The 21,033-nt window shown below is 43.5% G+C and overlaps 1 long non-coding RNA gene across 1 annotated transcript in view; it reads right to left on the bottom strand.

Annotated features, from left to right (window-relative positions):
* Window positions 1-1,176: 1,176 nt before the first annotated feature.
* Window positions 1,177-21,033, bottom strand: part of LOC308587510 — a 34,854-nt gene continuing 14,997 nt past the window's right edge. Inside the window, exon 3 of the long non-coding RNA XR_014008418.1 lies at window positions 1,177-1,205. This is a non-coding gene — a long non-coding RNA (uncharacterized lncRNA). The remainder of the gene's footprint in view (window positions 1,206-21,033) is intronic.

The raw sequence follows: 21,033 nt of genomic DNA, 5'->3' as shown, positions 1-21,033 counted from the left end.
TGTACTCCAATTCAATCATTTTCAAATAGGAAAAAAAGGATGTCATGTTTCCTAATGAATGCTGAGAAAGAATTGTTTAATATAGATCACTAGATCTCCCGGAGTATATTAAAGTACTCAGAAGAAAAAGCTCATCCTCCCCTCCCCTCTCTTTTCCGTAGCTCCCGGAGTGTTCTCTATATTCCTCATACATTCTTGTTAACATTTGAACACTCGCAGGCTCTTGTACCTGCTGCCCTCAATTACTTTAGCAAGGAACAACTCTTTCCTGGCTCTGTTGCTGTTTCTCTCCACCTGCTGGTACAGATGAAGGAGGGGGGGAAAGTGTCACAGTACAGGTAAATGGGAGCCCTGAGATGTTTTCAGTTACTGAGAAGCAAAAATCCATCAGAAATCTATTCCTCTTGAAAAACACTAGAGAGCTCAGTTCTCAAAATCCCCTCTCCAGCCACATGAGACGGAGCAAGCAGGAGCCGCTGAGGACCAGAGGAAAATTGGATGTGTCGTGTTTCAGTTGTGGCTGTGGTCTCTTGACAATTTGGGCTAATTTTTGCTCAGAGTAGACCCATTGAAATGAATGAGCATGACTCGGCTAAGTCCTTCATTTCATCAGATGCACTCTGAGCAAAATGTTGGCTCCCTCGGTCTGAAAAGCGAGATGTGTGCCACGTAAAAGAGAGGTGGACGCTATGCTTGTTGGCATCTGTTTGTCTAGAGGAACAATGGAGTGCACCCCAGACCACATGCTTAGCACAAATAGCCCCATTCAGGTGCCCTGGCTAAATGGAAGGGACAATGGCCACATTCACACTGTTTAAAGCTCTAGGATATGATTTTATGGCACAATGGAATACCGTGACAGAAGCCGGAGTGCATGGAAATACCATTTACCTTCCCGCCGCAGCGGTACCTATTTATCTACTTGCACTGGTGTGCTTTTGAACTGCTAGGCTGGCCAGAAGCCATTTAGGCATGCTGGCCACATGATCCGGAAAGCTGTTTGTGGACAAATGTTGGCTCCCTCGGTCTGAAAAGCGAGATGTGTGCCACGCCCTATAGTCACCTTTTACTGGACCTAACCATCCAGGGGTCCTTTACCTTACCAATGTATACAGAGCAGGAATAAGGAACCATTTCCAGTCCAGTTGCCACTTTCCCTCCTGGATGACATATATAGCATGTCAACAGTGTCAATGGTGGATGGTCTGTTGAGAAGAGATGGACAAAAGTGTTATGTGAAAAGCCATAAAACAAGCGTACCAGCCAATTTCATCAGAAAAAAGGACAAGCAGCAGCTTTCTGATCAAAGGAGCTTCTTACATACATGCTGGCTTTTGAGAACTTATTTGGTCCAGAAATGGAAGACCCTGTGTGACTTAAACCTCTTGTTGTGCTACAAGAATATGTGGCTATTGCAGAGAAAGCAACTCACAATGTACATATTTCTAAGGGTAAGGAAAACCTAGAATGTTTCTCCATCATTTGGTGGCATTTCATTCCTCATACGTCAAATTCAGATATGCAAAACTTTCTTTCCTCCATTCAGAAAGGAAATGTGGCTTTCATGATGTGTTTTTCTGCCTTTATTTTTCTACATTATTTGCTTTCTACTTATTTGGAAAAATACAACCTCTGTACTGCTCCTACATTTTGTAACTTTGATTTTTCTTTTGTTCCGTTGATTTTACATTAATAAAAACCTTGATTTTAAAAAATGAAAAAGGGTAATCTTTTCCTGCGTCATTAGCAGCCTGCTAGATTATTCCTCTGATGGTGATAGCTTGGAGGCTAATCCACATGACCCTCTTTTTCTCTGGGGCTTTTGATGTCCACTTTAGATTTGACCTTGAGGCACAGTCCTCGACACATACCAAACTGGCTGTGGGTGGTATCCGCTTCCCATGTCTAGGTCACCAACAGCTAGAATAAGCCTCATGCTAACATTCTAATCCAATATTTAGGACTGAATTTCAATTCAAAATTAAGAAGATTGGAAGCTGCCTCTGTTAGCAGTTCCTCCATCCTTGGAGAGGGATGTGACAGCATATGGAAGAGACTTCTGTGTGGTGGCCCCCAAGCTCTAAATCCCTGTCCCTGGATGTGCAGTTGGTGTCTATTTTGCACCCTTCCACCAAGGTGCACCTTTTCAGCCAGGCTTTCAACCATGGCTGAATGTGAGTTTCCCCTTTTGCATCAGATGCTGTTTTTTAGGTGTGGGGAACGGTTGACCCTCCAGATGCTGCTGAACTACAACTCACCTTGTACCTGGCCATGTTTCCAAAGGCTGATGGGAGCTATAGTTCAGCAGCACCCTGAGGACCAATTGTTCCCCACCCCTGATTTTATAATAAATAATAATAATAAATTTTATTTATATCCCGCCCTCCCCAGCCAAAGCCGGGCTCAGAGTGGCTAACAACAAGTAAAAATAGCGTACATAAAATCACACAGTCAATTAATTAAAATACATTCTAAAATCAATTCAGAATCAAATTAATGGCAACCATTGGGCAAGAGTTCTTTGAGGATTACAGAAGGAGAGAGGGGGTCAGACTCTGCCTTGGCCAAAGGCCTGGCAGAACAGCTCTGTCTTGCAGGCCCTGCGGAAAGATGTCAAGTCCTACAGGGCCCTAGTCTCTTGTGACAGAGAGTTCCACCAGATTGGAGCCACAGCCAAAAAAGCCCTGGCTCTAGTTGAGGCCAGCCTAAACTCTCTGTGGCCTGGGACCTCCAATATGTTTTTGTTTGAAGATCGTAAGGTCCTCCGTGGGACATACCAGGAGAGGCAGTCCCGTAGGTACGAGGGTCCTAGGCCGTATAGGGCTTTAAAGGTTAAAACCAGCACCTTAAACCTGATCCTGTACTCCACCAGGAGCCAGTGTAGCTGGTTTAGAGACGATTGTACTTCTGTTGCATCTTGCCATTGGACCTTTTGCAAAGGGCATGTAACAAATGCTTCTAAACAGTGCTATTTTTCTAGAAAAAGAGGTGCCAGAACTCACTATGAACACCTCCCTTGTTCTCTTATAATGGCAATGGTGCCCACCTAACATGCCCACCTATTTGCACATCTAGACCAGTGTTGGCTGCTCTGACTTGCAGGGGCTCCCTCAAGGCATAGTTCTTTCACTTTGATTGACCCCTTTTGCTGGAAATGCCAGGGAACATCTCAGGCTTTCTACATGAAAAGCATGTCCCCAAGCTAAAGTCTTTCCTACTGGGTTGTGCCAATCAGCCCTTAGCAGATGCTAGTAATTGGCCTAAATGAAATATGTCCTATGCTAATAGAAGGGACAGATGTCACAGCTGATCATCTTCCCCACAATAGTCCCCTGTGCCACCTTGTAATTGGCTGGTTAAAACCCTGATCAGTATAGAGTCCTGTTCTCTTATAAGTCAAGGTGTTCAGTTCCTTTCATAAGTCAGCATGCAGAGATTCTTATACCCAGTCACCAACTAGTACAGGGGTGGACAGACTATCTTCTGTTGGAGGGTTGCATTCCCTTGGGGATAATCCTTTGGGACCACATGCAATCAGTGGGTGGGACCAAAGACTACAGTGTTCTGCTTTAACTAATCTGGAATAGAGACCACTTTGCTTCAATTTTCACCATAGCTACTTCAGATTACAGGGACGCGGGTGGCGCTGTGAGTTAAACAACAGAGCCTAGGATTTGCTAATCAGAAGGTCAGCGGTTCGAATCCCCACGACGGGGTGAGCTCCCATTGCTCAGTCCCAGCTCCTGCCAACCTCGGAGTTCGAAAGCACGTCAAAGTGCAAGTAGATAAATAGGTACCGTTCCGGAGGGAAGGTAAACGGCATTTCCGTGCGCTGCTCTGGTTCGCCAGAAGCGGCATAGTCATGCTGGCCACATGACCCGGAAGCTGTACGCCGGCTCCCTCGGCCAATAAAGCGAAATGAGCACCGCAACCCCAGAGTCAGCCATGACTGGACCTAATGGTCAGGGGTCCCTTTACCTTTACCTTCAGATTACAGTGGTACCTTGGGTTACAGATGCTTCGGGTTACAAACACTTCGGGTTACAAACCCTGCTAACCTGGAAGTAGTACCTTGGGTTGAGAACTTGGCTCCAGGATGGGAACAGAAATAGTGTGCTGGAGTCGCGGTGGCAGCGGTAGCCCCATTAGCGAAAGCGTGCCTCAGGTTAAGAACAGTTTTGGGTTAAGAACGGACCTCCAGAACGAATTAAGTCCGTAAACCGAGGTACAACTGTAGTTTATTCAATCCAATGCAATTTAGGTTTTGTGTGATTACTCTCCTATGCACACAAACACCACAAGACCAATACATCTCCTGCTCTGGAAAACAAGGGAAAGTAATTCCTTTCTGAATTCAGTGTGCTACACATATGCACATGGCAGTTTGCTTTCAGGCAGCATCTTTTTCCCCAAGCCATGCAAGCGGGACAAAAAAAAACTTTTTGTAAACAACATCAACCAATCACTCAGTCAAAATACTGACACTTCCCATTGTTCTGAAACTAAATGGATGAAGTGGGGTTGGGTGGAGTCAGAGAAAGAACAAGATATTTTAAAACCCAGGGGAAAAAAACGAGGGAAGGAACAAGAAGGATGGAAGGAAGCCTGATGAGATGAAAGCATGAGGAGGTGTTGGGAACTGCAGAAAATGAGATTGGGAGCTGAAAGTGGTCCCTGGGGCAAAGGTATGGAAGCAAACACCCCACTCACCTTTTCCATGCAATCTCCTTTCCCATTTCAACCCCTGATATCATTTCTGCATGGAGGGGTCCCTGTGACCTGCCTCTGGCCCACACCTGATCAAAAGCTGCAGTGGCGAGGTACTTGGAGTAAAACCATTATGCACCCGAGTCTTTCAAGAGAAGGCCATCACAACCACATGTTTCCAGATTATACCATAAAGCGTTTCTTAATACAGAGAAGCACTTTCACACAATGTACAGTGGTACCTTGGGTTAAGAACTTAATTTGTTCTGGAGGTCTGTTCTTAACCTGAAACTGTTCTTAACCTGAAGCACCACTTTAGCTAATGGGGCCTCCCGCTGCCACCGCACTGCCACCGCACGATTTCTGTTCTCATCCTGAAGCAAAGTTCTTAACCCGAGGTAATATTTCTGGGTTAGCGGAGTCTGTAACCTGAAGTGTCTGTAACCTGAAGCGTATGTAACCCGAGGTACCACTGTAGTCCTTTCAGATGAAATCCATAGGAAGTTGCATTATACTGAACCAGACCATCTAACTCACTATTGTCTGCACTGACTGCCAGCAGCTCTCCAGCTTTACAGGCGTGGAGGGAGGGGGTCTGTCCTATGCCAACTGAAGATGCTGGGGATTGGAACCCAGGACTTTCTGGGTACAAAGCAAATGCTTGACCACTGAGCTGAAGACCTTGCCCAAGGCCACTGTGGGAGGAAAACCGCAGGTGGCTAAAATTTCTGCTTCCAGTGGCTTGCCCAGGCTCTCACAAGCGAGGGCAGAAAACTGCTCTTCTCTCCTCCATCCATTTCTATTTCCTTCTTAAAGTAAACAATTTCCCTACCATTTGGAAAAATGGAGGAGAAATAAGTAAGATTGAACTATGTCAGTTCCTGGGTTGGCAGTTTGATCTGATCTCAGGTTTGGAGGTGTGCCAGGGAGCTCGGGAAGGATCCTTTGGATCCAATGGCTTCCCTTGATCTACACCCAAGCAGCTCACAGTGCACACACTATTCAGAGCTCCAAGATTCATACAGCCAGGGACCCAGAAGTGTCTGCAGTGACAAGGATGGGGCCCCTGACTTTGGATCCCCCTCTCTGACATCAGAGATTTCTCTCTACGCCTGCAGAATGGCAGCTGTGGTGCTTCCATAGCTCAGCAGTAGAGTATCTTTTCTTGCATGCAGAAGTTCTCAGGTTCAATCCCTGGCATCTCCAGGGGAGCATCTTAAACTCTTGAGATCCACTGCCAGGTGGCATACACAGATGGACCAATGCTTTCTATGGACCAACACACCTTTCCGTGTTCCTACAGTCTCCAGGATGCCATGTGATTACTGGGCTCCTTAAATTATTTAAAAATAAACAGATTGGAATTTAAGAGCAAAATATGCTGACACAGTATTGTTCTCCAAGGCCTCACGGCTTTCTAGACTAACAACCAGAGCTGAACAAATCAGCTTCATCTGGTAAGTGACTAGGCCTTATCAAGAATTAGATTTTCTCCAAGAAAATCTTGGGGATTAATTTTTTTGAAGAAAAAAATAACGTTAAGACCAGGTAAGTAGCTCCTTGCAAAATATGTGCTGATGAGTCCTTGAGGGCCGCTATTGTCCTTTTACCAAAAGCTTCAATTTTTAAAATCACGTGCAACTGTTTAGTTGGAAGGAGGTAGATTGAAATCAACAAGGGCTGGTCAATTAGGGCAAATGGGACACTGTCCCAAAAGATTCTGTCTGCTCTCAGCCAGGCTGTGCCTGCCTACCTTCTTACTTACAACCAGCCCAGGGGGTGATGGTTACACATGTCCCTCAACTGTCCTGGGAAAAGTGTGCCATCCTGTTTTTTCGTGTGAGAGCATGGCAGCCATTTTGGTCACCATGATCTCACCCCCCCCAAAAAAAATGACCCGAAACACACACATCCTGGTTTGGGGCCTGGACATGTTGGAGGGCATGCATGATGTGCTGACATGTTAGATCAACAACACAACAGATACTGGAGTGTGAGAGGAACATTAGAAAATGGGTCAGAAGCTCTAGCATTATAATCAGGAAAGATAGCACAATATTCCCCATGTCGGAATGCACCCCAAGAGGCATTATGGCAGTTCAGTGACATTCTACGCAGGCAAGAGAAGTCAGAGACAGCCTTCAGCCACTCACCCCTTCAGCCTTCAGCCACTCCTGACAATAATGGACATATTTATTTTCAGCTTTCTCGGGTCAACTTATCGAAGAGAATTTGGTGGCCCCATGCAGAGCTGCAAGTTATTCTTAGCGGCTTACTCTACAGTGCGCCATGCAGGGACTTATGGCACTACCAACTGCGGGATTGCAGTCTCCTTTCAACCTTTGAAATGGAGTAGCCCGCCAATATATGCATGGCTCTCAGAAACTTTATTGACACCTGACTGAGAATTATTTAAATAGAGAGAGAGAAAGCGGAAGATGTTTAGCAGAAATAAGCACACAGACATTTTTCCGTCGGAATACATGGGGATAAAGAAATCAGCTGCATTATCGCCCAAGATGGAAGAGGCGAGGCATGGGAAATTCAATGCACTGCGGTTATTTCACCCCTGTTTTTCATTACGTGGGCAACCTCAGAGCTGTACTTGTTAGCATTTAGAAAAAGAAGGGGGGCTTTACTCTGCTGCAGGGGAGCCATTATTGTTGAAATGTGCTAGCATTATCTTGCTTAAGGAGGTGGGGGCACATATTGTTTATGCAGTCTATTTATCAGTGTAAGAATGTATCTTCCAATATGGCAATATCTCGGGTGGTAATAGCATACAAGAATAAAAGAGTGTTCATGAATAGAAAGTTCCTGCCTGTAGCATGTACATCTGAGATACTAAAGGATTATTTACCTATCATTAAGATATGGATTTTTAAAAAATCTGGTCCAGCTTTTCTTCCAGCGGAAATCATATTAAACTCTCTAGTTATTTTATCTGACTTCTGTTGGGCAGCTTTTCATGAGCATGGCAAACTATATGTGTGTATAATTCAGGAACAGAGAAAGAAAACACACACACACACACACTTACTTACTTTCCTGCTTTCTCTTTGTGTGTGTGTATTCTTAATCTGTTCCTGGTGTGTTTGACTGTTGTGGGGAGGCATTTGATTTTAATGGGATACTACCTAATTTAGCGAGATGCTACCGAATTCCCCCCAGTACACCTGCAAAAATATCCTGTTTGCAGTAGGGAGCTTGCTGGGGTGTGGGGCAGGTGCAGGATCCCAAACCTTTTTGTTCCTCTGGGATGTCAGGGGGGGGGCGGTGTGTGTTCTGGAGCCAGAGGTACAAGGCACATCGAAACAACACTGTAGAATGAAGTACAAGAGGTTGGGGCAGTGGCGTAGCGTGGGGGGTGCAGGGGGGGCCGGCCGCACCGGGCGCAACATCTGGGGGTTAGGGTTAGGGGGCGTAAATCCACGGGTTAGGGGGTGCAAATCCACGGGCTAGGGGGCACAAATTACTTGCCTTGCCCCGGGTGCTGACAACCCACGCTACGCCACTGGTTGGGGGCACCAAATTTTAGAGTTGCACAGGGCGCTGCTGAAATTTGAGGGCCCAAATTCCATCACTGCTGAAGCCCATAGAGTGAAAGAAGAGAGATTTTGATCAGGTAGTCTCCTGAGGTACTCTAAGCCTCTCCCTGATTTGGAAGAGAACAGGAGTTGAAATGACTCTGGATTCTTTGGCTCTAATGTGTTTCCTTCTCCTCCCCAACACACCTTTAAACTGCCCTCCATATGCCCCTCTCTGGCCCTACCAGAACCTGAGCTCCAACACTGGTAGGGTGTCAGGGTTAGAGAGCAAGCTCCAAAGTATCTTATGGTCCCTATGATTCCCTCCTAGGTAAAGGGGTCATAGGTCAGTGTCAAAAGGACTCGGGATCAATCCCCAGGTAGCTCTGAACCCCTGGAGATCTGCTGCTGCTCGTCAGTGCGGGCCATAGTGAGCAGGACGGACCAATGGGTCCAACTCAGTATAAGCAGCTTCCTATCATCCTATGAGAATAGGATTGTAGGTTTAATGCTGGCTCCGTATGTTTTATGTCTGATGATGGCTATTGCATTTTTTAAATGGGCTTCACCTTGTGACAGCTGTTGACTTAAAAGGCAGCTTAAAAATATCTTAAATAGATAACTACTCAAATAAACATTATACCTCTGGAGAGAAAGGCTCCAGAATGTCAATGGAGAGGTGGTTGTGGGTTTTGAATGCATGAATTTCCCTTTCATTCCACACCCCTCCTTCCATAACTGGTAGGAAATGGACGGGTGGCGCTGTGGTTTAAATCACTGAGCTTGGGCTTGCCGATCAGAAGGTTGGTGGTTCAAATCCCCACAACGGGGTGAGCTCCCGTTGCTCGGTCCCAGCTCCTGCCAACCTAGCAGTTTGAAAGCACACCAGTGCAAGTAGATAAATAGCTGCTGTGGTGGGAAGGTAAACGGAGTTTCCGTGTGCTCTGGTTTCCATCACGTTTGTCCATTGCGTCAGAAGGAGTTTAGTCATGCTGGCCACATGACCCGGAAAGCTGTCTGTGGAGAAACGCCACCTCCCTTGGCCTAAAAGTGAGATGAGCGCCACACCCCATAGTCACCTTTGACTGGACTTAACTGTCCAGGGGTTCTTTACCTTCATCTTTTTACCTTTACATTCTGACACCCATCATGGATTCTCCGTTAAGCATGGGTCCTTTGGTCTTTCATGGAGCCTTCCTAGTGCTAAATCAGACAGGTGGCGTTAGCAGACTGACAGACTTTTTTACTGGCTCATACAAAGCTCAGGGATCCCTTTTCCCAAAGTCCTCCTGCAATAAAATCACATATCTTTTGCAGTAAACTGAGCACAGCTGACACAGGACAGGAGGGAGAGAGCAAGGGAGAGCAGGAGCCTTGTGTTCTGTTTTTATAGATACATAATCCCCGTACAATGATATTGTGTTTATTCATTTTGTTTATTGGTTTGAACATGATTTTTAATGCGCACATAAAAAAAATGTTTTCAAGTTTAATTGCGGTGTCAACCCCATCAGGTTCATCTTTATCTTTGACCACTTTTCTTTCCAGGAAGCAGCCAAGCTGGGTTTTTATTTTATTTTTTTATAGGATCCCCACACATAATAAAGCATCCAAACAACTTTTTCACGTCATCTTCAATGAATTCAGAGGATGCAACAGTTTGCACACTCTCCTGCACACATTTTATTACTCCCACTTTCATTCTACAAGGCTGAAGCGAATCATATAATAAATATGTGTCTTGCACTTGTGAGCTTGATATACTGTTCCCTTCCAAGAGGCTCTTTCTGCTCGTAACTTAGATTGCTGGCAAAAAGCATTCCCCATTCAGCTTCTCAGGTTAGCAATGTTTTATAAAGCCTTACAAGGGAAATAATGATAATAATTAATGTTGTGCAGGATATTCACCACGTGAGATTATCGCAGCCAACAGAGCTGCTTCAGGAAAGGAGGAATGTTTGCTGCATAATAGTGCTCCCTCCTAGAAAAAGAACAGAAGTTCACCAGGATATCTTGGGCACCTCATTCAATACAATGGCCTTTATGATGTGCTTGGTTTTTCACCTTCCAGTAACACCGTATGACAATATTTATCTCTCAAAGAAATGCAGGTGGAACAGTGGAGGCAGGTACATTTGGGTCAAGGGAGAACAGTATGCGTGGGGTTTAAGCAGAGATTGTAGGACCATCTGTCATGGATGCTTCAGTTGAGATTCCAGCATTGCAGGATGTTGGACTAAAGGACCCTCAGGGGGTGCAAGGAGTGTGGGGCACCCAGGCGCCAAATTCTGGGGGGCACCAAATGTATACCTACTGTGTACTGGTTCCTCTCGATTGGCGGCAGTGAAAAGCCCTGCTCCTGCTCCACCGCTCTGTTACTCCGTAGCATCAAATATCACTGACGAGTCAGGAAACAAAAGCAGTTATTTCTGCCGCTGTATTGTTGTTACAGGTGAGTGATTTTCCTCCCCCAAAAAAGGTCAACAACTTTGACTTTCCCCCTGCCCCCAAAAAGCTCAATAAAAGTTAATTTGGGGGCGGCTAAACTAAATTTGGGGGCGCTGGGGGCAGATCTTTGCACCCTGACAGTGCATATGCTAAAGACAGCCCTGGTTCCTTCCACCTCTACAATGCTATGCTATGATTCCCCCAATCCCAGTCTGCACTCAGACAGTCTCCATCTGCCTGCCCTCTTACTTGCAACTAGACCACGGGCTGTCAGTTTGCTCCTCCTTAATTTCAGTGCTGCCCTTGTAGATGGGTTTGAAGAAGATGGGGGCAAATTGAGAATTAGTTGACTCCACCTATCCTTGCCTCTGGCCCCACCTACTGTTGGTCTCCCTGCATTCTGCCCTGCAAGTCTGAATTTTCCTACCACTTGCCACTGGGTAGGAAATAGTGCTGGGCAAACCCCTCACTGATTTGATTCATAACTGGTTTCAGAATATCAAGCTTTTCCTCTTCAATATGGAGTTCAAGAAGATTCAGGCCAAACAAAAGGAAGTACTTCTTCAGCTAGCATGTTTTTGAAAGTTTGGATAGTTCTGTCCCTATAATTCCCAAAAGGAATTCCCTAAAAAAAACCAACCCAATCCATATAGGGAATATATGATTTGTTGAGGGTACACATTATTTAGCTGGAGAACAACATTGCAAAATTCAGGTAAGGGCAAATTTTGAACGATGGGTACACATTATTTATCCATCAGAAGGCAATTCTGTATAGGGAAGTTTTTCTTTTAATGCTTAATGTTTTATTATGTTTTTATATATGTTGGAAGCTGTCCAGAGTGCTGGGGCAACCAATATGATGTGTATTGTATAAATAGTAAAATTATCATTATTGAATGGGATGTCCCTATTTTCATCAGAGAAATGTTGGAAGGCAGGCAAGGGGGTAGATCTTCCTCAACCTCCCAACCCAAGACCATTTAAAAGCAAAACATCTAGAGATCCAAGCAGGGCCGGATTTAGGTTTGATGAGGCCCTAAGCTACTGAAGGTAATGGGGCCCTTTACATGTCCAGCTGTCCTTTGTCAACAACAAATTGTTGCTTTTTTGTGTTGAATATATGCTATATGGTAATTTATGGGCCTAATAGGTATCTAGATCCATTTGCACATAACAAAATATGTATTTTATCAAAGTAATTGTGATATTTTATGGAGCAGGCGAGCAGGCGGGGCCCATTACTTACATCATAGGAGCCTACACAAAACACTGTTGCTGTATGTAGGTATTATTTTATTTGTTTTTTTATCTTATATTTTGGAAATGTACATCCAGTGTTTTTTTTTTTTCTTTTAAATTTTTTGGGCCCTAAGCTATAGTTTGTTTAGCTTAGACGTAAATCCGGCATTGGATCCCAGCAATTAGATCTGAGATTTACTACATTCAAAGCACAACACTGAGATATGCCCTCTCCCTTGGGCCCATTTTGGATTAAAGTGTCTAAAATTTGTCAGCGGTTCCTCGTGTTTACTCTTTGGTGGCAGACCAATTTAATGTACCCTAATTTGTTTGTTGAGTTTGGGGATGATTCTGCTACCTGTTGTATGTTGGTACCTTTAGTCACATGTGTGTGTGTGTGTGTGTGTGTGTGTGTGTGTGTGTGTGTGTGTATCTATATCTATAAAGATAGATGAATGGATAAAGATAGCTATAGGCTACACAAGAGCTTCCTCTCCAGTTGTAGCTATAGGTATAAAATATCTTTAACCTCTTTTGTCAGTCTGGAATATGTTGCACTGGAGACAAGAAGAGATTTTGAGGCATCTTTTTAATGCCACTCAAGAATCCATCTGCAGAATACAAGCGGATAAATTCCTCACATCTCAACAACCATTTCTCACCTCATAAGAGAAAAGCAAAACTGCAACTCCTGCCACCCCATGTTCTTAATTCACTCTTCTTCTTTTTTGCAATTCAGTGTTTATTGATTTTAAATATTGAATCCACTCACCACAAAAGAAGCAAAGAAAAAAACAAATCACATCAAATAAAAAAAAATTAAAAATGTTACATATAAAATAAAGTTCTTCGATACGTTGAGATTTCTGACATCCTCAGTATGGGTTCTTTGTTTCCTTGCTGGCTGCATATTGTATGACCTTTAACTAATCATAAATTATCTATAATCTTTGTAGCATATAACATTGCAGAAGTTAATCAAAGCACGTCAAAGACTTCATATGGGAGCATTGTTCTTTAAATGTAATAAGTATATATCCCATTCTTTGTTAAACTTTTGGTTTGTCTGGTTCCTAACTTTTTCTGTCAGCTTTGCCAATTCTACTTGATCAAATAATTTCATCTGCCGCTCCATTTTAGTTGGTATTTTGTCTCCCTTCCACCATTTGGCTATCAGCGTTCTCGCAGCAGTGGTTGAATACATGAATACCTTCCTCAGCTCCTTTGGAATATTTGCCACCATGATGCCTAAATTGGAAGGCTTCTGGTTTGTTGATGAAAGTTAGTTTAAACAGTTCTTAATACATTCCAATAAGAATTCACTTGGGCTGCATAGCACCAGCCCTGTTTTTGAGGGCTGCTTCCAGATACATCAGCATCTGTAAAGTTTAGTGGTATTTCCCAATTGTGAAATGGGAAGCATCATCTGCAAGGCTGTAATAGTGTAGATCTTCACTCAGCCCTTCTTCCCAGTCTGGCGCGGGTGCCATTTTGTGGTTCATTTCAGGTGCCAAAATGTATTGAGCCAGCCCTGTCAATGAACATCTTGGGGATTTCTCAAGAGGACACTGTGTTGTGGAGTTTTGCCCTATCTTCCTCTCACCGTGGCTTTTAAGTACTCCCTATCCTTTAATGCTACACTGGACACAATTCCAAATACCATCATGAGGTGCCTAGCAGCTGACGCATAAATGGTTGGCCGTGCTTATCATACTTCCTAGTTTCAGGAGACCACAGGTGGAGGATACCGAACAAGAGCAAATAAATCATTCACGATGAAGCTACTTGAAAGTTTGGCAGATGTTGCTGTGATTAACTGAAGGCTTGCTCTGGAATGTTGGTTTGGCACAAGGTTAAATGCACATGAATGAATCTGTCTGCATACTTAGACACTGCCGTGAAACTTAGTTCTCATAAAAATGGAGGCCGGGGTGGGGGCTGTTTTCTAGCTTGTTGACAGCAGTTTACTATACTTGCGTATCTACATATGGAGACCCGCCACATGAAAGTCCGAGCTGGTTAGGATATAAAGAATTCTATGCTCCAGACAGATAGTATTCAGAAATTTGTCAAACCGCATCTGTATATGTGTGTATATTTGCCCAGGTTGGGAGGGTGTCTGTCTTTAGCCTTTGAAAAATACCACTTTCAACTCCGAGATCACATACTGAAAGGGCTAATTTGTGTATCACAGCCGTTCTGTATCCTAACAAGGAAATTCTGGTGCTTATGAGTGCTTTCTCGGTGAAGAGATACCAGTCATGGTAGACAAGATGCCTTAAAAATAAAGTTCTTGCTGTTAAAAAGGTAAAGGGACCCCTGACCATTAGGTCCAGTCGTGACCGACTCTGGGGTTGCGGCGCTCATCTCGCTTTATTGGCTGAGAGAGCCAGCGTACAGCTTCCAGGTCATGTGGCCAACATGACTAAGCCGCTTCTGGCGAACCAGAGCAGTGCACAGAAACGCCGTTTACCTTCCCGCCGGAGCGGTACCTGTTTATCTACTTGCATTTTGATGTGCTTTCGAACTGATAGGTTGGCAGGAGCAGGGACCGAGCAACGGGAGCTCATCCCGTTGCGGGGATTCGAACTGCCGACCTTCTGATCGGCAAGTCCTAGGCTCTGTGGTTTAATCCACAGCGCCACCCGTGTCCCTTTGTTGCTATTAGGATTGTATTAATGGTTTTCCTTCTATTCATCTGTGACAACTTTTCTTACAATCAAGTGGTACCTAAATGTCATGAAATAAACAAACAAACATTCCCCAGCCATCAATTTATTTATTTTTTTAAAGCCCTGGGGTTGGGAGGGAAGAAGGAGCATTTTTGTCAGGCAAAGAAAACCTAATTGAGAGAAGAGTCATAGCTTTGTGGAGAGCAAATACTTTTTATGTCTTTGGTGTCTTCAGGTAAGGTTGCGAAAGTACCCCATTTGAACCATGCATAGTCACTGAGGTTGGACAATACAGCCGTACCTTGGAAGTTGAACGGAAGTTGTTCAGAAACCAAAGCACAGTTTTTGATTGGCTGCAGGAAGCTCCTGCAGCCAATCGGAAGCCATGGAAGGCCTGTCGGATGTTCGGCTTCCAAAAACAGTTCACAAACCGGAACACTCACTTCCTGGTTTGTGGTGTTCAGGAGCCAAAACGTTCGAGAACTAAGCTGTTCAAAAACCAAGGTATGACTGCACTGAACTTGAGTCTGTAAGTCTGGAAGATCTGCTCCCTGCCTTGCAAGCTGTTTTTCCACCTGACCTGGGAAAATGGGGTCCTGACTGACTGCTGAGACTGCTGAACAAACTCTTGGGCTGGGGTATTGGTTTTGTTGACAGGGTTTAATTTGCTGTTATTGATATTGTTGTTGTTGTTGTTATTATTATTTCTTTATAATGTTTTATGAAGGAATTGTACTATTTATTGTTTATGACTACTTCTGCTGTGTTTTGAATTGTGTAACCCCTTTGCATGTTGTAAACTGCCTTGAGCATGGTTTAACTGAGGAAAGGAAGCATACAAATAAATAGAAGTATGTCTATGACAGCTTCCCATGTAATTGGGGGTCATGACTGAAAAGGCCCTGTTCTAGTAATGTCCTTCTGAACTTCACTAGGTGTTGGTACCCCCAAAAGGGCCTTCCCAGCAGACCTCAATTCACAAGCAGCACAGTTCATGGAAGAGCTGCTCTCCTTCAGCAGCAGATGTTAGGAACCAGCAGTTTTATGCAATTTAAGATGGAGGTTCGAGTTGAAAATGGAAACTAAGAGACTTGGGCCTACGTGCCACAGACAAGGAGATTCCCACATAAGCCAAAAGAAGTCTAGTGGAACTAATTTTAAGTAGTTAATAAATAATATTTTTATTCTACAGTGTGTGTGTTTTGCTTTCTAATGTTAGATTAAAATAAAAAAATAAAGTCCCGTAGTTAAATGATTCACCCCAAATATTCCCCCCTCACCACATATAAATTCATCTTGCTAAGTCAGTTTCTAGCTTATTTTAATTTGGGTCTTAGCTGGCTGGTTTGTTTTGCTTCTGTTTCACAGGAGGAAAATGGACTATTTCCTCCTGGCCCCCAGCTCCCCGCCCAGCATCTTTCCCTCCCCTCTGCATCTGAATAGTCGAGATTGACATTAAAAAGTACTTCAAGGGTTGAACTCTCCTGCAGCACACAAATACACTGGATTTCTGTATATCTTTAAATGTTTTATATGTCCCGTCATATATAATTTATTATGTTGTGAAGCCGAGTCCTTCATTGAATGATTTTTTTTTTTTACTGTCAGAGCCTGGGGTACTTTAGTTTGATGATTTAAAACTCCCAATGCACTCGTAGCAAACAGCACTTTATTATTATTATTACAGCCTGTTTGTCCAACAGGTCAAATTCTCAGCACTGCAGGACATTTCTCCTGCTCTAGTGTTATTTCAGGGAACAAGTCCCTTAGCCAATGTTGATTCACTGTGTGAGGGAACAGGGTAGGTCTTCCACACAGGGAAGCAGGGATGGGGCCCAGAGAGAAAATGGAGAAGATACATCTAATGCTGTCCCAAAACCTGCCTTCCAATTTCCCAGACGATTTCTTCCCTCGTGAAAGAGGCTTCAATGTTTCTGCCTCATTCACAGGGAATTTTAGAAATTCTTTAGAGTTTTGGTGGGTGTTGGGTTGAGCTTACCTCAAGAATATGAGAACTACAATAACACCCCCCCCTTTTTTGTAATGTACACAATATCTCTTTTTATTATTCTGTTTTGTTTTGGGTACTATTTCTTCTTTCTTCTTCTTTTGTGTGTCTCATCTTACTCTGCGCACTTGTAATTTTGTGCTTTTTATTTTTCAATAAAGAATACAAAGTAAAAAAAAAGAATACGTGAATGTTGTTCTTCTGTTTCACTGTTCTCTCTGTATTATTTTATTTTATTGTAACCAATAGGTATAACTACCTACCTGTTTATGTGTGGAAAGTTCAATAAAAAGAAGTTTTTTTAAAAAATAAAAAGGACGAGAAGCTAATAAAACAGGATGAATGAATGAATGAATCGATTTATTATGGTCACAGACCAGAAATACAGACATATACAGCAATAGAGAACATGTAAACAGTGCTTTTTTCTGGGCAGACACAGTGGTACACACACCCCTGAACATTTTGTGAATCTTTGTACTTTTGTCCATTTACTGTATTTATTCTTCCCGATTTGAACTATAAAATGATGATTTTCTTGAGTCAAAATGAGAGTACCCCTAAACATTTTTTTAAGAAAAAAAGCACTGCATGTAAATATACATAGATTAAAATTAAACTCTATAAGCTAGAGCATGATAATATAGATATAAAACATTTGAAATATGTAGGTTAAGACCTTAACCGCTAATTTAAAATATGCATGTTAAGACATTGGCCATTAGATTCATTCAGGGCTTGTCTTCTTAGTTTAAGGTAATCTCTGGTTCCCTGTCCTTTGTTAGATATTTTAAGGAGTGGTCATCAGATCTGCTTGGTGTTCGTTGCATAATTGGAGTGATAAATATTGAATGTAGGTCCCTAGAGTTCTTCTTCTTTGGCGATCACTCGTAGCCAAGTAAGATTGTCTTCCATAAACACAGTTTTAACAATGAGTCTGTAAGTGACTATGGAAGCCAATTCTGGATCCACACGTCCTTCCACAGTGGGGACATTGGTTTCCGGGTGGGAGTTGATCACAGTGTGGATTTGCTAAGCATGCCTTCCTCCTAGCACATTTCTCCCTTGCATCCTGAGTTCAAGGGTCTTCAAAGCCCATGACACCTTTGGTAAAGGCTGTTCTCCAACTGGAGCGCACGGAGACCAGTTTTTCCCAGTTGTCAGTGTTTATACTACATTTTTTTTAAAGATTTGCCTTGAGACAGTCTTTATATAACAGGGCATGAGTAACAGTTTCAACTTCCTCCAAACTGCAAGGACACAAGGTGGTCACATGGTTCTCTGCCTCCCACAACAACCCTGTAGGAGGAAGAGGCGTGCAGGGAGAGCGCACCGCCCTTGGCAGCGCGATCCCGGTGGGGCGCCATAGGGGCTGCCCTCCCCCCGCCCGCACTGGGTGCCACGCCCCTATGGGCAGCACACCACGCCCCCAGGACGCATGCCAGCCCCGCCCCCGTCTGCTCTCCGCAGGCTGGTGTGGAGAACACTCTGGTCCTGAATGGGGTGATTTTTCACTTGGAAGTCATTTTGGACTCACAGCTGTACATGCAGGCGCAGGTCAATTCTGTGTCCAGGGCAGCTGTCTACCGGCTCCATCTGGTATGCAGGCTGAGACCCTTTCTGCCCGCGGACTGTCTCGCCAGAGTGGTGCATGCTCTGGTTATCTCCCGCTTGAAGTACTACAATGCGTTCTACATGGGGCTACATTTGAAGGTGACCTGGAAACTACAACTAATCCAGAATGCAGCAGCTAGACTGGTGACTGAGAGTGGCTGCTGAGACCATATAACACTGGTCCTGAAAGACCTACAGTGGCTCCCAGTACATTTCCGAGCACAATTCAAAGTGTTAATGCTGACCTTTAAAGCCCTAAACAGCCTCAGTCCAGTATACCTGAAGGAGCGTCTCCACCCGCATCGTTCTGCCCGGACGCTGAGGTCCAACGCCGAGGGCCTTCTGACAGTTCCCTCACTGCAGTAAGTGAAGTTACAGGGAACCAGGCAGAGGGCCTTCTCGGTCGTGGTTCCTGCTCTGTGGAACACTCTCCCATCAGATGTCAAGGAAATAAAAAAGTATCTGACTTTTAGAAGATTTCTGAAGACCACCCTGTTTAGGGAAGTTTGTTTGATGTTTTATCACTTTAATAATAATAATAATAATAATAATAATAATAATAATAATAATAATAATATTCTATTGGGAACCACTGAGAATGGCTGGGGAAACCCAGCCAGATGAGAAGGGTATAAATAAATTGTTGTTGTTGTCACTACTACTACTACTACTACTACTACTACTACTACTACTGTAATGTAGGTTAGGCTAAGGGATATGCCCAAAAAAGAACTGACAATTCAATGGCTGCTATTATTATTATTATTATTATTATTATTATTATTATTATTATTTTATTATATCTGCGGATGGATGTCAGAGTAACAGGGCCAGCAACACCTCAGTAGGGAGGGACTTCCACATATGAGGTGCCACCAGTAAAAAGGCCTTTTACCAGGACCAAATTCCTCAGACTGCAGAGGCACTGCCATGACAACCTCATATGCGATCAATGGTTTCCCCCCCAAGATGGCCCAATCTTACGCAATACTCTGCCAACAGAAATTCTGCAGGTGCCTTCTGTTTCTACCTTTAAATACCTACTGAAAACATTTTTTTTTTATTCTGCCAGGCTTAGGCTGGCAATTAAAGGCATGTCTTCCTATAACAGTTAGGTGATCTCTGTTTTTATATATTTGTGGTTTTTATTGTATGGCTTTTGTATATAGTTGCTGCAAACTGCTCAGATATTATTATTATTTTTTGTTTAATGAGTTGAGTAGCAGCATATTAGTATTCTTATAACTAAATACGTACATACATTTCCCCACTTTAAGCAAAAGCGACTAAAATACATATTCACCATCACTTGGGAAGTTTTGACAAAGGAAGAGACCTGCCTTGGACGGAAAGCTTTACAGCGATGTGAAACTTCTTGAATGGGTGTTAGGCTAAATCTGACAGGGTGTGGATGCCCTCCTAGAACTGTTTGCTTCTTCTTCTCTCTATATGTTTGGTCGATGCTGAGCCTATTAAGTTGGCATCAAATCAGTGGCAGTACACAAACTCTCTGAGTGCTAGAGAAGTCAGCATCTGTCCTCTTACCTGACACTTCTGCCTCCTTTTACTGATGTTAAAAGAAATTTCTACTGTCAGTCATATAACCAATTCACTTTGTTCACAGGCAGTGACAACCTTGTTGTTTTTCTCTCCCACCACAGAACCAACTTCAGTGAATTAGCATCCTCAAAATTTAGACGAGCTCATTAGTCTGAATAAATTTGAAAGCTGCTGTTCAGGCCTTCTTTATTATTATTATTATTTTAGCAGTATGGTTCTTAGTGGATTATATATATATATATATATATATATATATATATATATATATATATATATATATGCAGGTTTTGGTGTCTTCGGGTATCTTCCCGTGTAAGAGTTGGGGTGTCTAGGCGACGTTTCGACGAGGTCTCACTCGTCATCTTCAGGCTGGTGCTTTCGGCTTCTTGTTACTAGAACAGAGCAGGATCTCAGTGTTTGAGTTCCTATAAATACTGTTGAGGGGGTGTGGTGTATAGCCTCCAACGTTCTGGGCAGAGAGGAAGTTCCCAGGTTATTGTGCCTTTTCTTCTTTTGTTCATTAATTACTTGAGGGATATCTTGAGTGATTTCTTGGGTGATATTCTGAGTACCACTTAGGAGGGTCATTAGGTGTGGATTAGTTGCTAAAGCTTTCGTGTCTTGACCTCTTGAGCTTGTGAAGAGTTTTTCTGAGAAGATGGCTGTACTGCATTTAGTTGTGCTCTGGCTTGGCTTCGTGTATAGGGGCGAGCTGTGGTTTTGTGCCCTGTGCCAGCCAGATCTGTGTAGGGTTTGCAGGGGGGTGCAGCATCCGGAGGTGCCACTATGGTTTGGCTACTGGATGGTGTCTGTAATTTATCTGTGGAGAGGGTCTGGGTTTGGGTCTGGTGTGGTTGATTGGAGATGGCGTTCTGTGTGCCTCTGGTTCTGGTGTCGGTTTTTGTGGGGAGGGCTAATTTCCAGATGTCTGGCAGGCGGGACGTGTCGTCACGCTTGTTCATGTTGTGAGGGTGTTTCTCTATCTCGATGGCTTCCATGATTATTCTCTTGTGGTGATGTTCCATGTTAAAGAGCAATTTGGAATCTGCAAAATTAATTTCGTGTCCTGTTTCTTTCATGTGTTGGTAAAGAGAGGAAGTTTTTTCTTCTTTTTTGACGGCATTCTTGTGTTCTGCGATACGTGCATTTATTCGTCTGTTTGTTTGTCCAATGTACGTGGCTGGGCAGACTTTGCAGGGTATTTCATAGACCCCTTGGTTTTCTAACTGGATTTTATCTTTTGGGTTTCTGAGGA

This window comes from Podarcis bocagei, assembly GCF_964188305.1.
Source record: "Podarcis bocagei genome assembly, chromosome: 1".
In the NCBI taxonomy this organism is placed as follows: Eukaryota; Metazoa; Chordata; class Lepidosauria; order Squamata; family Lacertidae; genus Podarcis; species Podarcis bocagei.
This window is presented reverse-complemented; position numbering and strand designations above follow the sequence as displayed.